At 44.2% G+C, this 7,092-nt stretch overlaps 1 pseudogene; it reads left to right on the plus strand.

Moving 5' to 3' along the window:
• The first annotated feature begins 439 nt into the window (after positions 1 to 439).
• On the plus strand, positions 440 to 2,218 carry LOC105887194 (annotated as a pseudogene).
• The last annotated feature ends 4,874 nt before the right edge of the window (positions 2,219 to 7,092 follow it).

The raw sequence follows: 7,092 nt of genomic DNA on the forward strand, positions 1-7,092 counted from the left end.
ACAACCACACTCACCTAATTTACGCTAGACAGTATCTCTAGACACAGACAACGAATTTCCACTTCATATGATAGGAGTGAAGCCTTCATCTGAGAAATAAACTCTTCAGAACAAAAAGAAAACTATTTTTATGTGGCTGCCTGGCTCCCTCTTTGTTACACACAGGACTCAGTTCTAATTCTGCTTACTCAGAGACTCATCCCTGCCCATCCTGTCCATGCTCAATGCCCCCTTCCATCCTAACACTCAATTTCATTACCCTGCTGGAAACTTCACAGCATTTATCACTATCTGAAATAATGTCATTTTTCATTGGTTTACATGTTAATTATCTGAATGTCTTCCGCTAAGATGTCTACCTAAGACCTAGAAGCAGCTTTTTGCTCCTTCTTGCATCTCTGTCTGGTTTGACCCACCTGCCTCCATTCCAGTCTTCACCATGTCCACAAGGGTGACCCAGAAGTCCTACAAGGTATCCACCTGTTCCCCACAGGCCTTCAGCAGCTGTTCACACAGCAGTGGGCCTGGTATGTGCATCAGCTTCTTGACTCCTCTCAGGTGGGCAGTAGCAGCTATTGGAGTGGCCTGGGCACTGGCCTGGGTCTGAGAGGAGGCTATGCAGGGGTCAGAGGTATGGGGGGCATCACTGCCATCACAGTGAACCAGAGCCTACTGAGCCTACTCGACCTGGAGGCAGACCCCTACATTCAGGCTGTGCACACCCAGGAGAAAGAGGAGATCAAGATCCTCAACAAGATTGCCTCCTTCATCGACAAGGTGCATTTCCTGGAGCAGCAGAATGAGGTGCTGGAGACCAAGTGGAACCTCCTGCAGCAGCAGCAGATGGCTCACAGCAACATGGACAAAATGTTTGAAAGCTCCATCAACAACATTCGGTGACAGCTGGACATGCTGGGCCAGGATAAGCTGAAGCTGGAGGCAGAGCATGGCAACGTGCAGGAGCTGGTGGAGGATTTCAAGAATAAGTATGAGGAAGAGATCAACAAGCGTACAGAGATGGAGAATGAATTTGTCCTCATCAAGAAGGATGTGGGCTCAGTGCCCGTAGCACAGTGGTTACAGCGCCAGCCACATACATTGAGGCTGGCAGCTGCAAACCCAGCCAGGGCCAGCTAAGCAAAAATGACAACTGCAACAGAAAAATAGCCAGGTGTTGTGGCAGGCACTTGTAGTCCCACCTACTTGGGAGGCTGAGGCAAGAGAATCGCTTAAGCCCAAGAGTTTGAGGTTGCAATGAGCTGTGATGCCACTGTACTCTACCCAGGGTGACATAATGAGACTCTGCCTCAAAAAAAAAAAAAAAAGAAGAAGAAGAAGAAGAAGAATGTGGAGTGGAGCTGGAGTCCCAACTGGAAAGGCTGACTGACGGGATCACCTTCCTCAGGCAGCTGTATGAAGATCCATGAGCTATAGTCCCAGATCTCCAACACATTTGTGGTCCTATCCATGGACAACAGTAGCTCCCTGGACATGGACAGCATCATCACTGAGGTCCACGCCCAGTATGAGGAGATTGCAAACCACAGCCGCCTAAGGCTGAGAATGTAAACCAGACCAAGTATGAGGACCAACAGGTGCAGTCCAGGAAGCACTGGGATGATCTGCAGTGCAGGAAGATGGAGTTCTCTGACATGAACCAGAATATCAGCCAGCTTGAAGTTGAGATCAAAGCTCTCAAAGGCCAGAGGACTTACCTGGAGGCCACCATCACAGATGCCAAGCAGCATGGGAAGCTGGCTCTTAAGGGTGCCAATGCGAAGCTGACCCAGCTGGAGGCCGCCCTACATCGTGCCAAGCAGGACATGGCTCAGCAGCTGCATGAATACCAAGATCTGATGAACATCAAGCTGGCCCTGGATATGGAGATCACCACCTACTACAAGCTGCTGGAGGGGGAGGAGAGCAGCTGAAGTCAGGGATGCAGAACATGAGTATCCACAACAACACCATTGGCTACTCAAGTGACCTGAGCTCAGCCTACTGGGGCCTCACAAGCCCTGGCCTCAGTTATAGCCTGAGCTCCTTCAAGCCCAGCTTTGGCTTTGGTGGGGGCTCCAGCTCCTCCAGCCACATTAGTTCCAGAGCCATGGTTGTGAAGAAAATTGAGACCTGTGATGGGAAGCTGGTATCTGAGTCCTCTGATGTCCTGCCCAAGAGAGCAGCCACTATAGCCCCTTCAGTCCACCCTCTCACATAGCTTCCACAGAGCGTGTTGGAGGAGACAGCTCTACCAGGAAGCACATGGAACAGGATACCCACCTGAGGCTCAGCCCCATCCCTCAGCCCACCCTTGGAGAGAGTTTACCACCTAGGGTACCCCCTCTTACCCATGTCCCCAACTAAAAAACAATTTGATTGCTTTTTCCAAAATAAAGCCTCAGCTGCATTGCCAACCCCCCCCCAAAAAAGATGTCTGTCTATTGTATTATCAATTTATTGTACACAGAAGTGCTCAAAAAATTTTTTTTGAGACAGAGTCTCATTTTGTTTGGTAAAGTGCCATGTTGTCATAACTTACAGCAACCTCAAACTCCTGGGTTCAAGTAATCCTCTTGCCTTAGCCACCCAGGTAGCTGGGACTACAGGCACCTGACACATTGTTTTTTTAGAGCTGTGATCTCGCTCTTCCTCAGGCTAGTCTTGGACTCCTGACCTCAGGCAATCCACCTGTCTCAACCTCCCAGAGTGCTGTGATTATAGGCATAAGCCATGGTGCTCATAAATATTTTTGAATGATTGAATGATGAATCAGAGAGTAATGATGGAAAAAGTCCCCTCAAAGAGAAGCCACAATTTCCAGGGTAACAAGATGGACAGGAACTTGATTGAATCATTAATAAACCTAAAGAAAGAATGGGTCAGCCTGAAGAAATGAGTCAGCCATGGAGATACTGCCCAGAGTCTGACCTATTACTCTCTCAGGCCAATGAGCACCTGCTGTCAGATACAGAAAGATAATATGTCTTTCTCTCAATTAATGCAAATGGTTTGAACTCTCCTGTAAAGTGACATAGGCTGGATAACTGGATTAAAAAACTCAGGCATCTCAGCACCTATGGCTCAAGTGGCTAAGGCACCAGCCACTTTACACCTAAGGTGGCGGGTTCAAATCCAGCCCAGGCCCGCCAAACAACAATGATGGCTGCAACCAAAAAATAGTCAGGCGTTGTGATGGGCACCTGTGGTCCCAGCTACTTGGGAGGCTGAGGGCTGAGGCAGGAGACTCGGCTTAAGCCCAGGAGTTGGAGGTTGCTGTGAGCTGTGATGCCACTCTACCCAGGGGGACAGCTTGAGGCTCTGTCTCAAAAAAAGAAAAAAAAATTCAGGCAAGATATGTGTGGCCTACAAGAAACTCACCTTACCTCAAAGGACAAAATAAGACTCAGGATGAAGGGATGGGCAACAGTATTCCAGGCAAATGGAAAGCAGAAAAAAGCTGGAGTTGCAATCTTTTTTGGAGATTCAATTGGATTCAAGCCAACAAAAATAATGAAAGACAAAGATGGACACTACATACTTTTCAAGTGAAACACAACATGAAGAGATTTCAATAATTAACATCTATGCACCCTATCTGAATGCTCCTTGATATATAAAACAAACCCTAACCTATCTGAACAACATATCTTCCCATACTATAATAGTTGGAGATTTTTAACTTTCCATTGGCAGTACTAGACAGATCCTCCAAGTAGAAACTAAATAAAGAAATAATGGACTTGGCTCGGCGCCTATAGCTCAACCGGCTAAGGTGCCAGCCACGTACACCTAAGGTGGCGGGTTCGAATCCCCAGCCCGGACCCGCCAAACAACAATAATGACTGCAACCAAAAAATAGCTGGGCGTTGTGGCGGGCGCCTGTGGTCCCAGCTACTTGGGAGGCGGAGGCAGGAGACTCGCTTGAGCCCAGGACTTGGAGGTTGCTGTGAGCTGTAATGCCACGGCACTCTGCCCAGGGGGACAGCTTGAGGCTCTGTCTCAAAAAAAAAAGAAATAATGGACTTAAACAAGACCCTAGACCAAATGGACTTAACAGATATTTACAGAACATTTTATCCTAACAAAAGTGAATATACATTCTTCTCATCAGCCAATGGATCATCTTCCAAAATTGATCATAACTTAGGACACAAGGCTAACCTCAACAAATTCAAAAGAATAGAAATTATCCCCTGTATCTTCTCAGATCATTATGGAATAAAAGTTGAACTCAATAGCAACAAAAATCTTCATACTCAAATAAAATCATGGAAACTAAATAACCTTATGCTGAATGATAGCTGGGTCATAGTCAAGATCAAGAAGGAGATCATTAGATTTTGGAACAAAATGATAACAAAGCCACAAACTATCAAAACCTGTGGGATACTACAAAGGCAGTCCTCAGATGGAAATTTATAGCATTAAATGCTGTCATCAAGAAAACAGAATGGGCAATCTCAAGCAACTGGAAAAGGAAGAAGAATCTAATCCCAAACCCAGCAGAAGAAAAGAAATAACCAAAATTAGAGCAGAATTAAATTAAATTGAAAACAAAAGAATTATTCAGAAGATCATTAAAACAAAAGGTTGGTTCTTTGAAAAGATTAATAAAATTCATAAACCCTTAGCTAGACTAACAAGAAACAGAAAAATAAGATCTATAATAACTACACTCAGAAATGATAAAGGGGAAATAACAACAGATACCACAGAAATACAAAAGAGTCTCAACAATTCTTACAAAAAACTCTATTTCCAGAAATATGACAATGTAGAGGAGATGGACCACTATCTGGAAGCACAATACCTTCCAAACCTTAGCCAGAAATATTTAGAAATCTTGAAAAGACCAATATCAAGCACTGAAATAGCATGAATTATACAAAATCTCCCCCAAAAGAAAAGACCTAGCCCAGATGGTTTCATACCAGAATTCTATCAAACCTTCAAAGAGGAACTAGTTCCCAAAATGCATGAACTTTTCCAAAATATACAGAAGGAAGGAATCCTCCCCAATACATTCTATGAAGCAAATATCACCCTGATCCTCAAATCCGGAAAGGACTCAACAAAAAAAGAAAACTATAGGCCAATATTATTAATGAATATTAATGCAAAAATATTCAACAAGATATTACCAAACAGAATACAACAACACATTAAAAAGGTTATACAGCATAATCAAGTGGATTTTATCCCAGAGACACAAACTTGGCTCAACATATGCAAATCCATTAATATAATACACCACATAAATAGAATGAAAAACAAAGACCATTCTTTTGACTGATGCAGAAAAGGCTTTTGACATTATCCAGCATCCTTTCATGATAAAAAACACTCAAGAAAATAGGCTTAGATGGAACATTCCTTAAACTGATAGAGGTCATCTACAGCAAACCCACAACCAATATCATACTGAATGGAGTAAAACTAAAAGCATTTCCACTCAAAACTGGAACCAGACAAGGATGCCCACCGTCTCCACTGCTATTTAACATAGTGTTGGAAGTCCTAGCCATGGGCAAGAAAAGGAGATCAAAGGAATCCAAATGAGGACAGAGAAGGTCAAACTCTCCCTCTTTGCAGATGACATGATTTTATACCTGGAAAATGCCAGGGACTAAACTACAAAGCTCTTAGAAGTGATCAAGGAATATAGCAGTGTCTCGGGATAGAAAATCAATACCCACAAATCAGTAGCCTTCCTATATGCCAACAATTGTCAAGCATAAAATCAAAGACTCTATTCCTTTTACAATAGTAGAAAAGAAGATGAATTACCTGAAAATATATCCAACAAAAGCCATGAAAGATCTCTATAAAGAGAATTATGGGCTCAGTGCCTGCAGCTCAAGTAGCTAAAGCACCAAACACATACACCAGAGCTGGTGGGTTCAAATCCAGCCCAGACCTGCCAAACAGCAATGACAACTATAACCAAAAAATGGCCAGGCCTTGTGGCAGGCGCCTTTAGTCCCAGCTACTTGGGAGACTGAGGCAAGAGAATTGCTTGGGCCCAGGAGTTGGAGGTTGCTGTGAGCTGTGATGCCATAGCACTCTACTACGTAGGCAATACCTTGAGGCTTTGTCTCAAAAAAAAAAAAAAAGGAGAGAGAGAATTATGAAACTTTGAGAAAGGAAACAGCAGACAATGTCAACAAATGCAAGTATATACCATACTCATGGCTGGAAAGAAGCAACATTGTTAAAATATCCACACTACCCAAAACAATCTATAGATTTAATGCAATACCCATCAAAGTGCCAATGTCATACTTTAAAGAACTTGAAAAAATAGTACTTCAATTTATATGGAACCAGAAAAAATCAGTTCTTAGAAATGAAAACAGGCTCGGCGCCTGTGGCTCAAGTGGCTAAGGCGCCAGCCACATACACCTAAGGAGGCGGGTTCGAATCCAGCCCAGACCTGCCAAACAACAATGATGGCTGCAACCAAAAACTAGCCAGGCATTGTGGCGGGTGCCTGTGGTCCCAGCTACTTGGGAGGCTGGGGCAGGAGACTCGCTTGAGCCCAGGAGTTGGAGGTTGCTGTGAGCTGTGACGCCATGGCACTCTACCCGGTGGGATAACTTGAGGCTCTGTCTCAAAAAAAAAAGATACAGAACAATAAAACTTCTAGAAAAGTTTGTGGGGAAAACACTTGAAGATATTTGGGTAAGACACCCCAAACATCTTGGAGCGGCAACACCAAAAATAAATAACTGAGATTTGATCAACCTAAAAAGCTTTTGCACAACTAAGAGTGCCATAAACAAAACAGCCTTTGGAATGGGAGATCTTTGCATGTTATGAATCTGACAAAGGCGTGATAAATAGAATCTACAGAGAACTCAAATTAAACCGTAAGAAAAGTACAAACAGGGCAGTGCCAGTGGCTCAGTGAGTAGGATGATGGCCCCATGTACCGAGGGTGACAGGTTCGAACCCAGCCCCAGCCAAACTGCAACAAAAAATAGCTCGGCATTGTGGTAGGTGCCTGTAGTCCCAGCGACTCGGGAGGCTGAGGCAAGAAAATTGACTAAGCCCAAGAGCTGGAGGTTGCTGTGAGCTGTGACGCCACAGCAC

Source organism: Otolemur garnettii, unplaced genomic scaffold (assembly GCF_000181295.1).
Source record: "Otolemur garnettii isolate 467f Iridium unplaced genomic scaffold, OtoGar3 scaffold00053, whole genome shotgun sequence".
NCBI lineage: Eukaryota > Metazoa > Chordata > Mammalia > Primates > Galagidae > Otolemur > Otolemur garnettii.